Raw genomic sequence first — 20,424 nt, 5'->3', positions numbered from 1 at the left:
CGATCCAGAACCGTAACCAAACCAGGACCCGGACTCTAAGTGAGACCTAGACCCGAATTGGGAGCCGAACCCGGATCCCAACCCAAACCTGGACTCGGGACCCGAACACGAACCTAAACTCAGACCCAGACATGAAGCCAGACTAGGGACACAGAACCAAGGTCGGGACCTAGAACCGCACCCAAGTCTCGATCCTGAACCCAAACTTAAAAATGGGACCTCGGACTTCAACCAGAACCAGACCGAGACCTGTGACAGTGATCCAGATCTTGACTCGGGATTCGGATAACGGGGCCTGGAATAGACCAGTAGTCGGTGTCTAGATCTGGGACTCAAAATTAGAACCTGAACAACAATCGCCGAACCAGGACCCTAGAGTAATACTAAGACCGTGACCAGGACCTGGAACAAGACCTAGAACCGAACACAGACCTAGCCTCAGACCCAAACTGAGACTGGAACTCGGGCCCGGACACGGTCGTGTACCCAATTCGGAACTGAGACCTGGAACTGGACCTAAATTTGGGACCCAATCCCAAACACAGACTTTGATAAATATGTTCGACCTATATCTGGAGCGAGATCCTGACCCAGACCGAAACTTGGTCACGCACTCGAGACCCGAACATGGACATGGACCAGGACCCAAACCTAGACCCAGATAAGGGTCCATACCTTGACACAGACCCGGACACAGACTCGGACCCGAACTCAAACACCCACACCTAGAATTAGACCCTAAGCTAGACCGGGACCCAGACCCATACTCGAACCCAGAATAGGATTAAAACCATGGACTTAGACCCAGAATTGAATCACGACTCAGATCGGGATTGGAACGTGGGACTCGGACCCAACCTAGACCAAGACATAGGACGCGAACCCACACCCGGAGCATGATCTGGACCTAGACTGTAATCCGGACACGAACCCAAAATCAGACCAGGACTCGAACTCCGACCTGAACTCAAACCTAAACTGGAACTCAAAATCGCAAATGGAACGAGAACCATACTAGGACTAGGACTAGGACCAGGACCTAAACCCAAACCTGAACCCAAATCAAAACCCAGACAGAGACCTAAACCCGAACAGAGACTAGGACTCGAACACGAACCTAGAACTAGGACTGGGACCTAGTACCCGACCAAGACCCGAACTTGAACCTAGGCCCCAGCTCGTGATGCGGCACCAGAAATGGAACCAGACTGGGACCCGAGATTGGGATCCGATCTGGACCTGGGCTTGGACAAAACCTGTAGTCGGTGTCTGGATTTGGGACCAAACCCTGGACCCGAACCCTGACAAGGACCCGAAACCACACCCGCATTCGAACCTGGCCCCAAACCCAAAAGTGGACCCGAACCCGTACCCTGTGACCCAAAATTGGAACCAAAACCGAAAGTTGAGCGGGACTGGAACTAGGACTTTGACTTGGAATCATAATTGAAATTGGACATAGATCCAGAACCGTAACCGGACCAGCACCCGAACTCCAAATCAGACATAGACCCAAATTGGGAGCCGGACCCGGATCCCAACCCAAACCTGGACTCGTGACCCGAAGTTGAATCTGAACTCAGACCCAAACATGGAACCAGACTAGGGACACGTAACTGTGGTCGAATCTAGAACCGCACCCCGCCTCGATCCCGAACCAAAACTAAGAAATGGGATTCGGGTAACGGCCCGGAATGTACCGCAGGCTCGGTGTCTAGTTCTAGGACTCAGACTAGGACCAAAACCATGACGAAGAACCAGACTCGAACCCAGACCTAGACCTAGGACCCCAAATTAGAACCTGAACAAGAATCGACAAACCAGGACCGTAGAACAAGACTAGGACCGTGACCAGGACCCAGACCTAGAACAGAACACAGACCTAGCCTCATACCCAAACTGAGACCGGAACTCAGGCCTGGACACTGTCGTGTACCGAGACCAGAACTAAGACCCAGACCTGGACTTAAATCTGGAACCCGATCCCGAAAGCAGACTTGGACATAGATAGGGATCCGGATACGAACCTTGAGTCAGGCAGAGACCCATACTGGGATGGAAATGCTGGACCTAGATCTTGACCGAGATCCTAACCCAGAACCAAACTTGGACCCGCACTGGGGACCCAAACTCGAACCCAGACCAGGATCAGAGCCAAGGACTTAGACCTAGAACTAAATCCAGACTTAGATCTCGATTGGAACTTGGTACTCGGACCAACCTAGACCAAGTCCCAGGATGGAAACCCTCACCCGGAGCCTGATCTGGACCTAGACTCAAATCCGGACCCGAACGCAAACTCAGACTAGGACTCGAACTCCGACCCGAACTCAAACCCATACTCGAACTCAGAATCGCAAATGGAACTAGAACCGAACTTGGAATAGGACTAGGACAAGGACCTAAACCCAAAGCCAAACCCAGATCAAAACCCAAACAGAGACCTAAACCCGAACCGAGACAAGGACTCGAACCCGAACCTAGACCGGGACCCAAACCCACACAATAACCGAGACTTGGACACAGAATCAAGATAGGGACTTGGGAAACAGAACAAGGACCGGGACCTAGTACCCGACCCAGACCCGAAGTCTAACTTAGGACCCAGCTCGTGACCTGGCACCAGAAATGGAACCAGACTGGGACCCGAGATTGGGATCCGGATCTGGACCCAGGACTTGGATAAAACCCGTAGTCGGTGTCTGGATTTGGGACCCAGCCCTGGACCCGAACCGTGACAAGGACCCGAACCCACACTCGGACTTGAACCCAGTCCCAAACCCAAAAGTGGACCCGACAAAGAACAAAACCTGAAACCCTGACCTAGACATGGGACCCAAAATTAGAACCTGAAAAAGAATCGCCGAACTAAGACCCTAGAACAAGACTTGGGCCGTGACGAGGACCCGGACCCAAAACCTAGAATCGAACACAAACCTAGCCTCAGACCCAAACTGAGACTGGAATTCAGGCCCGGACACGGTTGTGTACCCAGACCGAAACTGAGACTCATACTTGGACCTAAATCTGGGAACCGATCCCAAACATAGACTCGGACCTAGATAGGGATCCGGATACGAAATTGGACTCAGACCAAGACCCAGACTGGGAACAAAATTCTGGTCCTAGATCTGGACGGAGATCCTCACCCAGATCCAAACTTGGACCCACACTGGGGACCCGAACTTGGACCTGGAATCGAACCTAGAGCCATATCGAGGTCTAGATCTGGACACAAACCCGAACACAGACTCGGACCCGAACTCAAACACCCAAACCTAGAATCAAACCCAATGATATACTCGGACCCAGACCCAAACTCGAACCCAGACCAAGATCTGAACCAAGGACTTAGACACAGGACTGAATCCAGGCCCAGATCGGGATTGGAAATTGGGACTTGGACCCAACCTAAACCAAGACCCAGGACGCGAACCCATACCCGAAGCCTGATCTGGACCTAGACTGAACTCCGGACCCGAACCCATACACGGAGCCTGATCTGGACCTAGACTGAAATCCGGACACGAACCCAAACTCAGACCAGGACTCGAACTGCGACCCGAACTCAAACCCAAACTCGAACTCAGAATCGCAAATAGAACTAGAATTGAACTGGGACTAGGACAAGGACAAGGACCTAGACCCAAATCAAAACCCAGATCAAAACCCAGACAGAAACCTAACACGAACAGAGACTAGGACTCGAACCCGAACCTAGACCGGGACCCAAACCCACACAATAACTGGGACCTAGACCAAGAATCAGGACAGGGACCTGGGAAACAGAACTAGGACCGGGACCTAGTACCCGACCCAGACCCGAACTTGAACCTAGGACCAAGCTCGTGACGCGACACCAGAAATGGAACCAGACAAGGACCCGAGATTGGGTTCCTGATCTGGACCCATGGCTTGGACAAACCCGTAGTCGGTGTTTGGATTTGGGACCCAGCCGTGGAACCGAACCCTGACAAGGACCCGAACCCACACCGAGACCTGAAACCAGTCCCAAACCCAAAAGTTGACCCAAACCCGTACCCTGTGACTAAAAATTGGAACCAAAACCAAAGTTGAGTGGGACTGGAACTAGGACTTGGACTTGGAATCATAACTGAAATTGGACCTAGATCCAGAACCGTAACCAGAACAGGACCCGGACTCCAAATCAGACCTAGACCCGAATTGTGAGCCGGACCCGGATCCCAACCCAAACATGGACTCGGGACGCGAACCTGAACCTGAACTCAGACACAAACATGGAACTAGACTAGGGACACAGAACAAGGGTCGAGACCTAGAACCGCACCCCAGTCTCGATCCTGAACCCAAACTCAGAAATGGGACATGGGACCTGAACCAGAACCAGACCGATACCCAAGACCGTGATCCAGATCTTGACTCGGGATTCGGGTAACAGGGCCTGGAACAGACCAGTAGTCCGTGTCTAGATCTGGGACTCAGACTACGACCAGAACCCAGACAAAGAACGAAACCCGAACCCAGACCTAGACATGGGACCCAAAATTAGAACCTGAACAAGAATCGTCGAACTAAGACCCTAGAACAAGACTAGGACCGTGACCAGGACCTGGACAAAGACATAGAACTGAACACAGACCTAGCCTCAGACCCAAACTGAGACTAGAACTCGGGCCCGGACACGGTCGTGTACCCAAACCGGAACTTAGATGCGAACCTGGACCCAAATTTGGGACCCGATCCAAAACACAGACTTGGACCTTGATAAGGATCCGGATACGAACCTGGACTCGGACCAAGACCCAGACTGGGATCGAAATGCTGGACCTAGCTCTGGACGGAGACCCTGACCCAGACCAAAACTTGGACCCACACTCGAGACCTAAACTTGGACGTGGACCCGAACCTAAACCTAGACCTGGCTCCAGACCTAACACAAACTTGGACTCAGACTCGGACCTGAACTCAAACCCACACCTAGAATTAGACCCAAAGCTAGACCCGGACCCGAACCCGGCACTGTGATCAGAACGAACTACTTAGACCCAGAACTCAATCCAGACTCAGATCGATATTGGAACTTGGGACTTGGACCGAACCTAGACCAAGACCCAGGAGGCGAACCCACACCCGGAGCTTGATCTGGACCTAGACTAAAATCCGGACCCGAACAAAAAGTAAGACCAGGACTCGAACTCCGACCCGAACTCAAACCCAAACTCGAACTCAGAATCGCAAAGGGAACTAGAACCGAACAAGGACTAGGACAAGGAGCAGGACCTAAACCCAAACCCGAACCTTGATCTCAACCCAGATAGAGACCTAAACCCGAACCGAGACTATGACTCGAACCCAAACCTAGAACGAGACCCAAATCCACACAATAACCGGGACCTGGACCCAGAATCAAGATAGGGACCTGGGAAACAGAATTAGGGCCGGGAACTAGTACCCGACCTAGACCTGAACTTGAACCTAGAACCCTGCTCGTGACTCGGCACCAAAAATGGAACCAAACTAGGACCCGAGATTGGGATCCGGATCTAGACCTAGGGCTTGGACAAAACCCGTAGTCGGTGTCTGGATTTCGGACCCAGCCCTGGACCCGAACCCTGAAAAAAGACCCGAAACCACACCCGGACCTGAACCCAGTCCCAAACCCAAAAGTGGACCCGAACCCGTACCCTGTGACCCAAAATTGGAATCAAAACCTGAAGTTGACTGGGACTGGAACTAGGACTTGAACTTGGAATCATAACTGAAATTGCACCTAGATCCAGAACCTTAATCGGACAAGGACCCGTAGTCCAAATCACACCTAGACCAGAATTGGGAGCCGGGCCCGGATCCCAATCCAAACCTTGACTCAGGACCCGAACCCGACCCTGAACTCAGACCCAAACATGGAATTAGACTATGGACAAAGAACTAGGGTCGGGACCTAGAACTGCACCCCAGTCTCGATCCCGAACCCAAACTCAGAAATGGGACCTGAGACCTTAACCAGAACAAGACCGAGACCCGTGACAGTGATCCAGATCTTGACTCGGGATTCGGGTAACTAGGCCTGGAACAGACCAGTAGTCGGTGTCTAGAAATGGGACTAAATCTAGGACCAGAACCCAGACGAAGAACCAAACCCGAACCCAGACCTAGACCATGGACCCAAAATTAGAACCTGAACAAGAATCGCCGAACCAGGACCGTAGAACAGTACTAGGACCGTGACAAGGACCTGGACCCAGTCCTAGAACCGAACACAGACGTAGCCTCAGACCCAAACGGAGACTGGAAATCGGGCTCGAACACGGTCGTGTACCCAGACCGGAACAGTGACCCGGACCTGGACCTAAATCTGGGACCTGATCCCAAACACAAACTTGGACCTAGATAGGGATCTAGATACGAACCTGGACTCGGACAAAGACCCAAACTTGGACCCGCACTCGGGCCCCGAAGTTGGACCTGGAATCGAACCTAGACCCACATAGGGGTCCAGACCTGGACACACACCCAAACACAGACTCGGACCCGAACTCAAACACCCACACCTAGAATCAGACCCAAAGCTAGACCCGGACCCGGACCCAAAATCGAACCCAGACCAGGATAGAAACCAAGGACTTTGACCCGGGCGAATCCGGACTCGGACGGATTGGAACTTGGGACTCAGACACAACCTAGACCAAGATGTAGGAGGCGAACCCACAGCCGGAGCTTGATATGTACCTAGACTGAAATTCAGACCCGAACCCAAACTAAGACCAGGACTCGAACTCCGACCCGAACTCAACCCCAAACTCGAACTCAGAATCGCCAAAGAAACTAGAACCAAACAAGGACTAGGACCAGGACCAGGACATAAACCCAAACCCAAACCCAGATCAAAAACCAAACAGAGACCTAATCCCGAACTGAGACTAGGACTCGAACCCGAACCTAGACTGGGACCCAAACCCACACAATAATCGGTACCTGGACCAAGAATCAGGATAGGGACCTTGGAAACAGAACTAGGACAGGAACCTACCCGACCCAGACCCGAACTTGAACATAGAACCCAGCTCGTGACTCGGCACCAGAAATGGAACTGTGCCGGGACCCGAGATCGGGATCCGGATCCGGACCCGGGGATTAGAAAACCCGTTGTCGGTGTCTGGGTTAGGGACACAGCCCTGGACCCGAACCCTGACAAGCACTCGAACCCACACCCGGACTTGAACCCAGTCCAAAACCCAAAAGTGGACCTGAACCCGTACCCTGTGACCCGAAATTGGAACCAAAACTGGAAGTTGACCGGGACAGGAACCAGGACTTGGATATTGAATCATAACTCAAATTTGACCTAGATCCAGATCCGTAACAAAACCAGGTTCCGGACTCCAAATCTCACCTAGACCCGAATGGGGAGCTGGACCCGAATCCCAACCCAAACTTGGACTCGGGACCAAACCCGAACCTAAATTCAAACCCAAACATAGAATCAGACTAGGGACGCAAAACCAGGGTCGGGACAAAGAACCGCACCGCGATCTCGATCCCGAACCCAAACTCAAACATGGGACCCGGGACCCGAACCGAGAACTGTACCGAGACTCGTGACAGTGATCCAGATCTTGACTAGGGATTCGGGTGACGGGGCCTGGAACAAGCCAGTAGTAGGTGTCTAGATCTTGGACTCAGACTAGGACCATAACCCAAACGAAGAACCAAACCCGAACCCAGACCAAGACCTGGGACCCAAAATTAGAAACTGAAAAAGAATCGCTGAACCAGGACCCTAGGACAAGAAAAGGACCGTGACCAAGACCCGGACCCAGACCTAGAACCGAGCACAGACCTAGCCTCGGCCCAAACTGAGACTAGAACTCGGGCCTAGACACGGTCGTGTACCCAGACCGGAACTGAGACGTGGAGCTGGACCTAAATCTGGGAACCGATCCCAAACACAGACTTGGACCTCGATAGGGATCCGGATACGAACCTGCACTCGGGCCAAGACCCAAACTGGGATCGAAATGCTGGACCTAGATCTGGACGTAGATCCTAACCAAGACCCAAACTTGGACCAGCACTCGTGACCCGAAATTGGACCTGCACCCGAACCTAGACCTCGATCGGGGTGCAGACCTGTACACAAACCCATACACAGACTCGGACCTGAACTCAAACATACACCTAGAATCATCATACCGAAAGCTAGACCAAGACCTAGACGCAAACTCGAACCCAGACAAGGATCAGAAACAAGGACTAAGACCCAGAACTGCATCTAGACACAGATCGGTATTGGAACTTGGGACTCGGACCCAACCTAGACCAAGACCCAGGAGGCGAACCCACACTCGGTGCCTGTTCTGACCCTAGAGTGAAATCCGGACCCGAACCCAAACTAAGACCAGGACTCGAACTCCGACCCGAACTCAAACCCAAACTCGAACTCAGAATTGCAAATGGAACTAGAACAGAACTAGGACTAGGGTCAGGACCAAGACCTAAACCACAAAACCGAACCCAGATCGAAACCCAGACAGAGTCCTAAACCCCAACCGAGACTAGGACTCGAACCCGAACCTAGACCGGAACCCAAACCCACACAATAATTAGGACCTGGACCCAGAATCAGGATAGGGACCTGGGAAACAGAACTAGGATCAGGACCTAGTAACCGACCCAGACGCGAACTTGACAAAACCCGTTGTTGGTGTCTGGATTTGGGACCCAGCTCAGGACTCGAACCCTTACAACGACCCGAACCCACACCCGGTCATGAACCCGTACCCTGTGACCCAAAATTGAAACCAAAACCAGAAGTTAATCTGGACTGGAACTCGGACTTGGACTTGGAATCATAACTGAAATTGGACGTAGATCTAGAACCGTAACCGGACAAGGACCCGGACTCAAAATCCGACCTAGACCGGAATTGGGAGCCGAACCCAGATCCCACCCAAAACCTTGACTCGGGAGCCGACCGAACCTTAATTCAGACCCAAACATGGAACTAGATTAGGGACACAGAACCTGGGTCGGGACCTAGAATCGTACCCCAGTCTCGATCCCGAACCCAAACTCAGAAATGGGACCTGGGACATGAACTAGAACCATACCGAGAACCGTGACAGTGATCTAGATCCTAACTCGGGATTCAGGTAACGGGGCTGGAACAGACCAGTAGTCGGTGTCTAGATCTGGGACTCAGACTAGGACAAGAACCAAGACGAAGAACCAAAATTAGAACTTGAACAAGAATCGCAGAACCAGGACCCTAGAACAAGACTACGACCATGACCAGGACACGGACCTAGACCTAGAACCGAAGACAGAACTAGCTTCAAACCCAAACTGAAACTGGAACTCGGGTCCGGACACGGTCGTGTACCCATTCCGGAACTGAGACCCGGACCTGGACCTAAATCTGGGACCCGATCCCAAACACAGACTTGGAACTAGATAGGGATCGAAATGCTGGACATAGATCTAGACCGAGATCCTGACACAGACCCAAACTTGGACAGGCACTCGGGACCCGAACATGGACCTGGACCCGAACATTGACCCAGATCGGGGTCCAAACCTGGACACAAACCCGGACATAAACTCGGACCCGAACTCAAACACCCACACCTAGAATCAGACCCAAAGCTAGACCCGGATTCGGACCTAAACTCGAACCTAGACTAAGATCAGAACCAAGGACTTAGACCCAGAACTGAATCCAGACTCAGATCGGGATTGGAACATGGGACTCGGACACAACCTAGACAAAGATCCAGGAGGCGAACCCACACCCGGAGCTTGATATGGATCTAGACTGAAATCCAGACCCGAACCCAAACTCAGACCAGGACTCGAACTCCAACCCGAACTCAACCCCAAACTCGAACTCAGAATTGCAAATGGAACTAGAACCGAACTAGGACTAGGACAAGGATCAGTACATAAACCCAAACCCGAACCTAGATCAAAACCCAGAAAGAGACCTAAACCCGAACCGAGACTAGGACTCGAACCCGAACCGAGACTAGGACTCGAACCCAAACCTAGACAAGGACCCAAACCCACACAATAACTAGGACCTGGACCAAGAATAAGGATAGGGATATGGGAAACAGAACTAGGACCGGGACCTTGTACCCGACCGAGACCCGAACTTGAACCTAGGATCCAGCTCGTGACTCGGCACCAGAAATGGAACTAGACTGGAACCCGAGATTGGGATCCGGATCTCGACCCAGGGCTTGGAAAAAACCCGTTGTCGGTGTCTAGATTTGGGAACCAGCCCTGGACCCGAACCCTGACAAGGAACCGAACCCACACCCGGACCTGAACCAAATCCCAAACCCAAAAGTTGACCCGAACCCGTACCCTGTGACCCAAAATTTGAACCAAAACTGGAATTTGACCAAGACTGGAATTAGGACTTGGACAATGAATCATAACTGAAATTGGACCTAGATCCAGAACCGTAACCGGACCGGGACCCGGACTCCAAGTCTGAACTAGACCCGAATTGGGAGCCGAACCCGGATCCCAACCCAAACCTGGACTCGGGACCCAAACTCGAACCTTAATTCAGACCCAAACATGGAACCAGACTAGGGACACAGAACTAGTGTCGGGACCTAGAATCGCACCCCGCCTCGATCCCGAACCCAAAGTCAGAAATGGGACCTAGGACATGAACCAGAACCAGACCAAGACCCGTGACAGTGATCCAGATCTTGACTCGGGATTCGGGTAACCCAGACGAAGAACAAAACCCAAACCCAGACCAAGACCTGGGACCCAAAATTAGAACCTGAAAAAGAATCGCCGAACAAGGACCCTAAAACGAGACAAGAACCTTGACCAGGACCCGGACCCAGATCTAGAACTGAGCACAGACCTAGCCTCAAACCCAAACCGAGACTGGAACTCTGGCCCGGACACGGTCGTGTACCCAGACAGGAACTGAGACCCAGACCTGGACCTAAAACTGGTACCCGATCGCAAACACAGACTTGGACCTCGATACAGATCCGGATACGAACCTGGACTCGGGCCAAGACCCGAGGCAGGATAGAAATGCTGGACCTAGATCTTGACCGAGATCTTGACCCAGACCCAAACTTGGATCGGCACTTGTGACTGTAACTTGCACCTGGACCCGAACCTAGACCTCGATCGGGGTGCTGACCTGTACACAAACCCGGACATAGACTCGGACACGAACTCAAACATACACCTAGAATCAGAACCAAAGCTAGACCCGGACCCGAACCCAAACTCGAACCCATACCAGGATCAGAACCAAGGACTTTGACCCAGAACTGAATCCAGACTCAGATCGGAATTCGAACTTGGGGCTCGGACCCAACCTAGACCAAGACCCAGGAGGTGAACCCCCACCCGGAGCCTGATCTGACCCTAGACTAAAATCCGGACCCGAACCCAAACTCAGACCAGGACTAGAACTCCTACCCGAACTTAACCCCAAACTTGAACTCAGAATCGCAAATGGAACTAGAACCGAACTAGGACTAGGATCAGGACCAGGACCTAAACCCGAACCCGAATCCAGATAAAACCCAGACAGAGACCTAAACCCGAACCGAGACTAGGACTCGAACACGAACCTAGACCAAGACCCAAAAACACACAATAATTGGGACCTGGACCCAGAATCAGGATAGGGACCTGGGAAACAGAACTAGGATCGGGACCTAGTACCGGACCCAGACGCGAACTTGAACCTAGGACCAACCTCGTGACCCGGCACAAGAAATGGAACCAGATCGGGACCCGAGATTGGGATTCGGATCTGGACCCAGGGCTTGGACAAAACCCGTAGTCGGTGTCTAGATTTGGGACCCAGCCCAGCACCCAAACCCTGACAATGACCCGAACGCACAACCGGACCTTAACCCAGTCCCAAACCCAAAAGTGGACCCGAACCCGTACCCTGTGACCAAAAATTGGAACCAAAATCGGAAGTTGATCAGGAGTGGAACTAGGACTTGGACTTGGAATCATAACTGGACCAGGAACCGGACTCCCAATCATACCTAGACCCGAATTGGGAGACGGACCCGGATCCCAACCCAAACCTAGAATCAGGACCCGAACAAAACCTGAACTCATACCCAACCATGGAACCAGACTAGGGACACAGAACAAGGGTCGGGACCTAGAACCACACCCCAGTCTCCATCCCGAACCCAAACTCACAAATGGGACCTCGCACCTGAACTAGAACCAGACCGAGACCCGTGATAGTGATCCAGATCTTGATTCGGGATTCGGGTAACGGGGCCTAGAACACAACAGTAGTCGGTGTCTAGATTTGGGACTCAGACTAGGACCAGAACCTAGACGAAGAACCAAGCCCGAACCCAGACCTAGACCTGGGACCCCAAATTAGAACGTGAACAAGAATCGCCGAACAAGGACCCTAGAACAAGACTAGGATCATGACCAGGACCCGGACCCAGACCTAGAACTGAACACAGACCTAGCCTCGAACCCAAACTGAGACTGGAACTCGGGCCCAGACACGGTCGTGCACCCGGACCGGAACTGAGACCCGGACTTGGACCTAAATCAGGGACCCGATCCCAAAGACAAACTTGGACCTAGATAGGGATCTTGATACGAACCTGGCCTCCGACCAAGACCTAGACTGGGATCGAAATGCTGGACCTAGATCTGGACCGAGATCCTGACCCAGACCCTAACTTGGACTCGCACTCACGACCCGAACTTCGACCTGGACCAAAATCTAGACCCAGATCGGGGTCCAGACCTAGACACAAACCCGGACAAAGACTCGAACCCGAACTATAACTCCCACACCTAGAATCTGACCAAAAGCTAGACAAGGACCCGGACCCAAACTCGAACCCAGATTGGAACTTGGGACTCGGACCCAACCTAGACCAAGACCCAGGACGCGAACCCACACCCAGAGCCTGATCAAGACCTAGACTGAAATCCGGACCTGATGAGGACATCAAGGACCAAGTATCAAGTCCAATTCCAGTGGGTCCAGTGACTAGGGCACGAGCTAAGAGATTCAAGGAAGAGCTTAACAGCCTAGTACACAAAGTCTTAAATCAAGAAGAGACCGTGGTCAACACGGAAGGAGAACAAAGATTGGTCATACTCATCAAAGTGGACTGAATTTTGAAGCTTCATTATATGTGTCACGTTTTATTTAATTTTATGTGTCACGTTTTTATCATATGGTCATAGTTGTCACATTTATATGTATCAAGTTCTTTTGTGTGGGAGTTACAAGAGTGGAGTTAAAAGGTCTTCATTATGGAGCTTTCATTATGAAGACCAAGAGTCTTATTTAGTATGCTTTTATTGGAAAGACCAAAGGTCTTAGGTGTGTTAATGTTGAAGTCCAAAGGTCTTGTAGGTGTCATTTTCGTCCTATAAAAGGGACTACCTTTCCATTGTAAAAACCAGATTATCATATATGCAAATTGTGAGTTTTATCTTCTAGAGTTCTTGAAGAAACTTGTGAACTTATCAAGGAGGTATCCTTGTGGCGTTCAACTTGACTTATCAAACGGATTTCCATCCCCGTTTGTGGCGTCTTCCTTATACCAAGGTTCGTGCTTCGCTAAGCATTGGGTCGAGGTTCCATTCCAACATCGTTTGTTCTTGGTGGCTGTTCCATATTTGGTGTCGGGTTTCATCACAAGTTGGTGTGGTTCGTATCAGTTGGTATCAGAGCAAAGGTTCATCCGGTTTGGCTTATCCTTTTTATTCTTTTAGTGTCTCAATATTTCAAAAAAAAAAAAAAAACTCTATTCGTGTTCCTTGTTGTTAGTCTTGTTCTTGTTCTCTTTCTTAAAATCCGTAACCATTGTTGTTAATTTCTTTGTCACACTCGTTTCCTTGTTCAATCTTTTCCTTATTCCTTGAAATTCGAATCTGTTTGATATTGCTAAGTCCTAATCTGTCTTCATTTCAACTCATTTGTTTTCCCTTGTTCCCATTGTTTACTCTAGTGTCAAAGAGTTTTGGAAGCATTGTTATTGAAGCATTTTGGTATTAATTCGTACTTGAATTCAGGTTGGCTTTTGGTTTTCAAAAAAAAAAAAAAAAAAAAAAAGAATCACCAAAAAAAAAAAAAAAAAAATCACCACTTTTGCCTAAACCCATATTAATTTTTTTTTTTGTTATATTCTTGTTCCTTACAGTCTAAAGGCCCTTTTACCTAAACCGCACTCTAGTGTTCCAAAATCACCAACAAAAAAAAAAATCACCACTTTTCGCCACTTTTTCATCGGTTTTCGTTTGCTTTATTGGGTAGAATTGACTGCTTGAACCTCCATTTCACTAGTTTTCAAAGAGCTTAAAGAAGATAAAGAGTGGAAAAAGGCAGAGGTGTGAGCTTATTTAAGGGTAAAAGCCATTATTGAGTGAAACACGAGTGACTTTGAGTGACCACTTTTCTTTGAGTGAAACACGTGAGGGAGTGTAGTGAGGTCCTTTCTATACTTGTCTAACTTTATTGTTTTGCAGAATTTTTAATCATGTCACAAAACTCGGGTGATAACAATCCACAACCTACAGTTCCAAATCTACAACTTCAAGCCATTATGGGGGAGATGAGGAGATTGTTGAGGGAGGAGTGTGAGCAAATACATGAGCGGTTGAATAGGGTGGAAGAAGGAGCACAACGGAGACCAAGGGGGAGAAGAGTACACCAAAGGGGGAATGAAAATGAAGGAGATTTCGAAGGAGTAGTTTCTGATGAAGAGGTTGATAGGATGTCGACGGGTACCAATAGGAGGTATGGTGGGAATAGAGAAGATAGGAACCAAGTAGACAATTATTTGGGGAATATAAAGATGAGAATCCCAGCCTTTCAAGGGAAGAGTGATCCTGAAGCATACCTAGAGTGGGAGAAGAAAATGGAGTTAGTCTTTGATTGTCACAACTATTCAGACATGAAGAAGGTAAAACTTGCTGCCATTGAGTTTACTGATTATGCTATTGTTTGGTGGGACTCGGTTGTGCACTACCAGGAGACGGAGTGGAGATCGCCCTATTGAAACATGGGAGGCAATGAAGAGGGTAATGAGGCGACGGTTTGTACCACCTCATTATTATCGTGATCTCTATCTTAAGTTGCAAGGCCTTCGTCAAGGCTACAGAAGTGTTGATGAGTATTACAAGGAGATGGAGATGGCTATGATTAGAGCCAATGTTGAAGAGGATCGGGAGGCAACAATGGCGAGGTTTTTAAATGGATTGAACCGAGAGATTGCTGACCCAATCGAGCTACACCATTATGTGGAGTTAGAAGATTTGGTTCACATGGCAATCAAAGTTGAGAGACAGCTCAAGAAGGGTAGTTCAAGTTCGAGATCAAGGCCGAGCACACACAAGCCAAGTACAACACCTTGGAGATCGAACTATCCAAAGAAGGATGACCAACCCAGTTCATCATCTACACCAAAACCATCCACTACAGCCACGCCACCTCAAGGTAAAACAACTCAAACTAAGTCTCATTCTAGTGAGATAAGGTGTTTCAAATGCCGTGGCGGGGACATATAGCCAGCCAGTGTCCAAACCAAAGAGTTATGGTGATTCGGGAAAGTGGAGAAATAGATTCTGAAGGTGAAGATGATCTTGCTGACATGCCACCATTGGAAGATGCTTCTGACAATGAATATGGCCCAGAATCTGGAGAGATGCTTGCACTAGTTACAAGGCGAGTCCTGAATTTGCAAGCAAAAGAAGAGTGCGTAAGAAGTGCAGCGGGAGAACATCTTTCACACTCGATGTCATGTGAGGGACAAGGTATGTAGTGTCATTATTGATGGAGGTAGTTGTACTAACGTTGCAAGTGCTTCTATGGTTGACAAGCTTGGGCTTACAACGCTTAAGCATCCTTGTCCATACAAGTTGCAATGGTTGAATGATAGTGGTGAAGTGAAGGTTACAAAACAAGTACTTGTTTCATTTCGCATTGGCAAGTATGAAGATGAGGTCTGTGTGACGTCGTTCCAATGCAAGCGGGACACCTCCTTCTAGGAAGGCATTGGCAATTTGATCGACGAGTACAACATGATGGCTTCACCAACAAGTACTCATTTACTTTCCGTCACGGCAATCACTCTAGTGCCTTTGACACCAAAACAAGTGTATGAAGATCAAGCGAGGTTGCAAAAATTGAGTGACAAAAAGAAACTGAGTGAGCAAAAAGAGAGTGGAAAGATGAGTGAGAGGAAACAAAATGAGAGAAAAAGAGAGAAAAGTGTGGAATCAAGTGAGAGAAAACAACACTTTTATGCAAACAAAAGTGAGATTAAGAGAGCATTGTGCACAAAACAGCCCATGATTTTACTAGTGTATAAGGAGGCTCTTTTAAATGCTAACCAACTTGATTCTTCGCTGCCAAGTACCATTGTGTCTCTTTTGCAGGAATTCGATGATGTATTTCCCGAGCAGTACCACATGGGTTACCACCTATTAGAGGAATAGAACATCAAATTGATTTTGTTCCAGTGCTTCCATCCCAAACCGACCAGCCTACGAAGCAATCCCGATGAAACAAAGGAATTGCAAAGGCAAATTGAAGAATTGATGGAGAAAGGACATGTGAGAGAAAGCATGAGTCCTTGCGCTCGTTCCATTGATTCTAGTTCCAAAGAAGGATGGAACATGGAGGATGTGTGTTGACTGTCGAGCCATCAACAATATAACGGTAAAGTATCGACATCCCATTCCTCGTTTAGATGACATGCTAGATGAATTGCATGGTTCTTGTGTGTTTTCAAAAATTGATCTCAAAAGTGGGTATCATCAGATACGTATGAAAGAAGGGGATGAATGGAAAACTGCTTTTAAAACTAAACATGGTTTGTATGAGTGGTTAGTCATGCCTTTTGGATTAACTAATGCACCTAGTACTTTCATGCGCTTAATGAATCATGTATTGCGTGCTTTCATTGGCAAATTTGTGGTTGTGTATTTTGATGATATTCTTATTTACAGTAAGAATTTGCATGACCATGTGTTGCATTTGCAATCTGTTTTGGAAGTCCTTAGGAAACAAAGTTTATACGCTAACCTTAGCAAGTGTACATTCTGCACCGATAAGCTTGTATTCCTAGGTTTTGTTGTAAGTGCTACAGGTATTCAGGTGGATGACGAAAAGATCAAAGCCATCCAAGAGTGGCCGACCCCTACATCGATAGGTAATGTTAGAAGTTTTCATGGACTTGCTAGCTTCTACAGGAGGTTTGTGCAAAATTTTAGCACAATTGCCGCTCCACTTACAGAAGTAATAAAAAGAAATGTGTCATTCAAATGGGGTGAAGCTCAAGAGGAGGCATTTCACTGCTGAAATACAAGCTTACGCATGCTCCTTTACTTGCTTTGCCTAACTTTTCTAACACTTTTGAAATTGAATGTGATGCTTCGGGCTTGGTATTGGCGCCGTTCTTATGCGGTGATGGGAGACCGCTTGCATACTTTAGTGAAAAGCTAAGTGGGGCTGCCCTCAATTACCCCACTTATGACAAAGAATTGTATGCACTAGTGCGTGCCTTAGAAACATGGCAGCACTATTTGTGGCCAAAGGAGTTTGTGATTCGCATGGATCATGAATCCTTGAAACATTTGAAAAGCCAACACAAACTCAACAAGAGACATGCACGATGGGTTGAGTTCATTGAGACCTTTCCTTATGTCATTCGGTATAAACAAGGTAAGGAGAATGTGGTTGCTGATGCCCTTTCTCGCAGGTATGCTCTAATCTCTACTCTTGATGCTAAATTGCTTGGGTTTGAACATATAAAAGAGTTGTATTCTGCTGACCATGATTTTGGGGAAATTTATGCTCTTTGTGAAAAGACTGCAGAAGGAAAGTTTTATAGGCATGAGGATTTTCTATTTAGGGAACATAGATTGTGTGTGCCTAATTGTTCTGTGAGAGATTTGCTTGTTAGAGAGTCCCACGCGGGAGGGTTGATGGGACATTTTGGAGTTGCTAAAACTCTAGCTATGTTGCAAGAGCATTTCTTTTGGCCCCATATGAAACGGGACGTTGAGCGAATTTGTGGTAGGTGTGTCACTTGTAGGCAAGCTAAATCCGCAGTACGGCCAAATGGCCTTTACACACCCCTACCTATCCCTAGTTCACCATGGGTTGACATTTCTATGGATTTTGTGTTAGGTCTACCAAGAAGTAAGCGTGGGAGGGATTCAATCTTTGTGGTAGTAGACCGATTTTCTAAAATGGCTCATTTTATCCCTTGTCATAAAACCGATGATGCATCTAATGTTGCAGATTTGTTCTTTAGGGAAATTGTGAGATTACATGGTATGCCTAGAACAATTGTATCAGATAGGGATGCTAAGTTCCTAAGTTACTTTTGGAAAACATTGTGGGGAAAACTTGGGACAAAATTGTTATTTTCTACTACTTGTCACCCTCAAACAGATGGTCAAACAGAAGTAGTTAATAGGACCCTATCCACCTTGTTAAGGGCAATCATAAGTAAAAACATTAAGACTTGGGAAGATTGTTTGCCACATGTTGAGTTTGCCTATAATCGTGCAATGCATTCTGCTACTAAATTTTCACCATTTGAAATTGTGTATGGTTTTAATCCTCTAACTCCTTTGGATTTATCACCTTTACCTGTTTCTGAGCATTTGAATTTAGATGGCGAGAAGAAGGCAGAATTTGTGAAGAAATTCCATGAGAGGGCCCGACTCAACATAGAAAGGAGGACTGAACAATACCTTAAGCAGGCTAACAAGGGTCGTCACAAGCAGGTTTTTGAACCAGGTGATTGGGTATGGTTACACATGAGGAAAGAGAGATTTCCAACACAAAGGCGTTCTAAATTGCTGCCTCGCGGAGATGGTCCATTTCAAGTACTTGAACGGATCAATGACAATGCCTACAAACTCGATTTGCCAGGTGAATATAATGTTAGTGCTACATTTAATGTTTCTGATTTAAGTCCATTTGATACAGGTGAAGATTTGAGGACAAATCCTTCTAAAGAAGGGGGGAATGATGAGGACATCAAGGACCAAGTATCAAGTCCAATTCCAGTGGGTCCAGTGACTAGGGCACGAGCTAAGAGATTCAAGGAAGAGCTTAACAGCCTAGTACACAAAGTCTTAAATCAAGAAGAGACCGTGGTCAACACGGAAGGAGAAAAAAGATTGGTCATACTCATCAAAGTGGACTGAATTTTGAAGCTTCATTATATGTGTCACGTTTTATTTAATTTTATGTGTCACGTTTTTATCATATGGTCATAGTTGTCACATTTATATGTATCAAGTTCTTTTGTGTGGGAGTTACAAGAGTGGAGTTAAAAGGTCTTCATTATGGAGCTTTCATTATGAAGACCAAGAGTCTTATTTAGTATGCTTTTATTGGAAAGACCAAAGGTCTTAGGTGTGTTAATGTTGAAGTCCAAAGGTCTTGTAGGTGTCATTTTCGTCCTATAAAAGGGACTACCTTTCCATTGTAAAAACCAGATTATCATATATGCAAATTGTGAGTTTTATCTTCTAGAGTTCTTGAAGAAACTTGTGAACTTATCAAGGAGGTATCCTTGTGGCGTTCAACTTGACTTATCAAACGGATTTCCATCCCCGTTTGTGGCGTCTTCCTTATACCAAGGTTCGTGCTTCGCTAAGCATTGGGTCGAGGTTCCATTCCAACATCGTTTGTTCTTGGTGGCTGTTCCATATTTGGTGTCGGGTTTCATCACAAGTTGGTGTGGTTCGTATCAGGACCCGAACCCAAACTCAGACAAGGACGTGAACTCCGACCAGAACTCAAACCCAAACTCAAACTCAGAATCGCTAATGGAACTAGAACCGAACTAGGACTAGGACCAGGACTAGGACCTAAACCCAAACCTGAACCCAGATCAAAACCCAGATAGAGACCTAAACTCGAATCGAGACTAGGACTCGAACCTGAACATAGACCGGGACCCAAACCCAACCCTGACCTGGGAAACAGAACTAGGACCGGGATCTAGATCCAGAATTAGGATATTGACCTGGGAAACAGAACTAGGATCGGGAGCTAGTACCCAGCCCTAACCCGAACTTTAACCTAGGACCCAGCTCGTGATGCGCCACCAGAAATGGAACCAGACTGGGACCCGAGATTGGGATCCAGATCTGGACCCAGGGCTTGGACAAAACCCGTAATCGGTGTTTGGATTTGGGACCCAGCGCTCGACCCAAACCCTGACAAGGACGCGAACCCACACCCAGACCTGAAACAAGTCCCAAACCAAAAAGTGGACCCGAACCCGTACCCTGTGACCCAAAATTGGAAACAAAACCGAAATTGACTAGGATTGGAACTAGGACTTGGACTTGGAATCATAACTGAAATTGGACCTAGATCCAGAACCGTAACCGGACCAGGACCCGGACTCCAAATCAGAC

At 48.2% G+C, this 20,424-nt stretch overlaps 1 pseudogene; it reads left to right on the top strand.

The window, feature by feature from the left end:
• The first annotated feature begins 14,408 nt into the window (after positions 1–14,408).
• On the top strand, positions 14,409–19,200 carry LOC133039814 (uncharacterized; annotated as a pseudogene).
• Positions 19,201–20,424: the final 1,224 nt, after the last annotated feature.

Source organism: Cannabis sativa, chromosome 7 (genome assembly GCF_029168945.1).
Source record: "Cannabis sativa cultivar Pink pepper isolate KNU-18-1 chromosome 7, ASM2916894v1, whole genome shotgun sequence".
Lineage (NCBI taxonomy): Eukaryota > Viridiplantae > Streptophyta > Magnoliopsida > Rosales > Cannabaceae > Cannabis > Cannabis sativa.
This window is presented reverse-complemented; position numbering and strand designations above follow the sequence as displayed.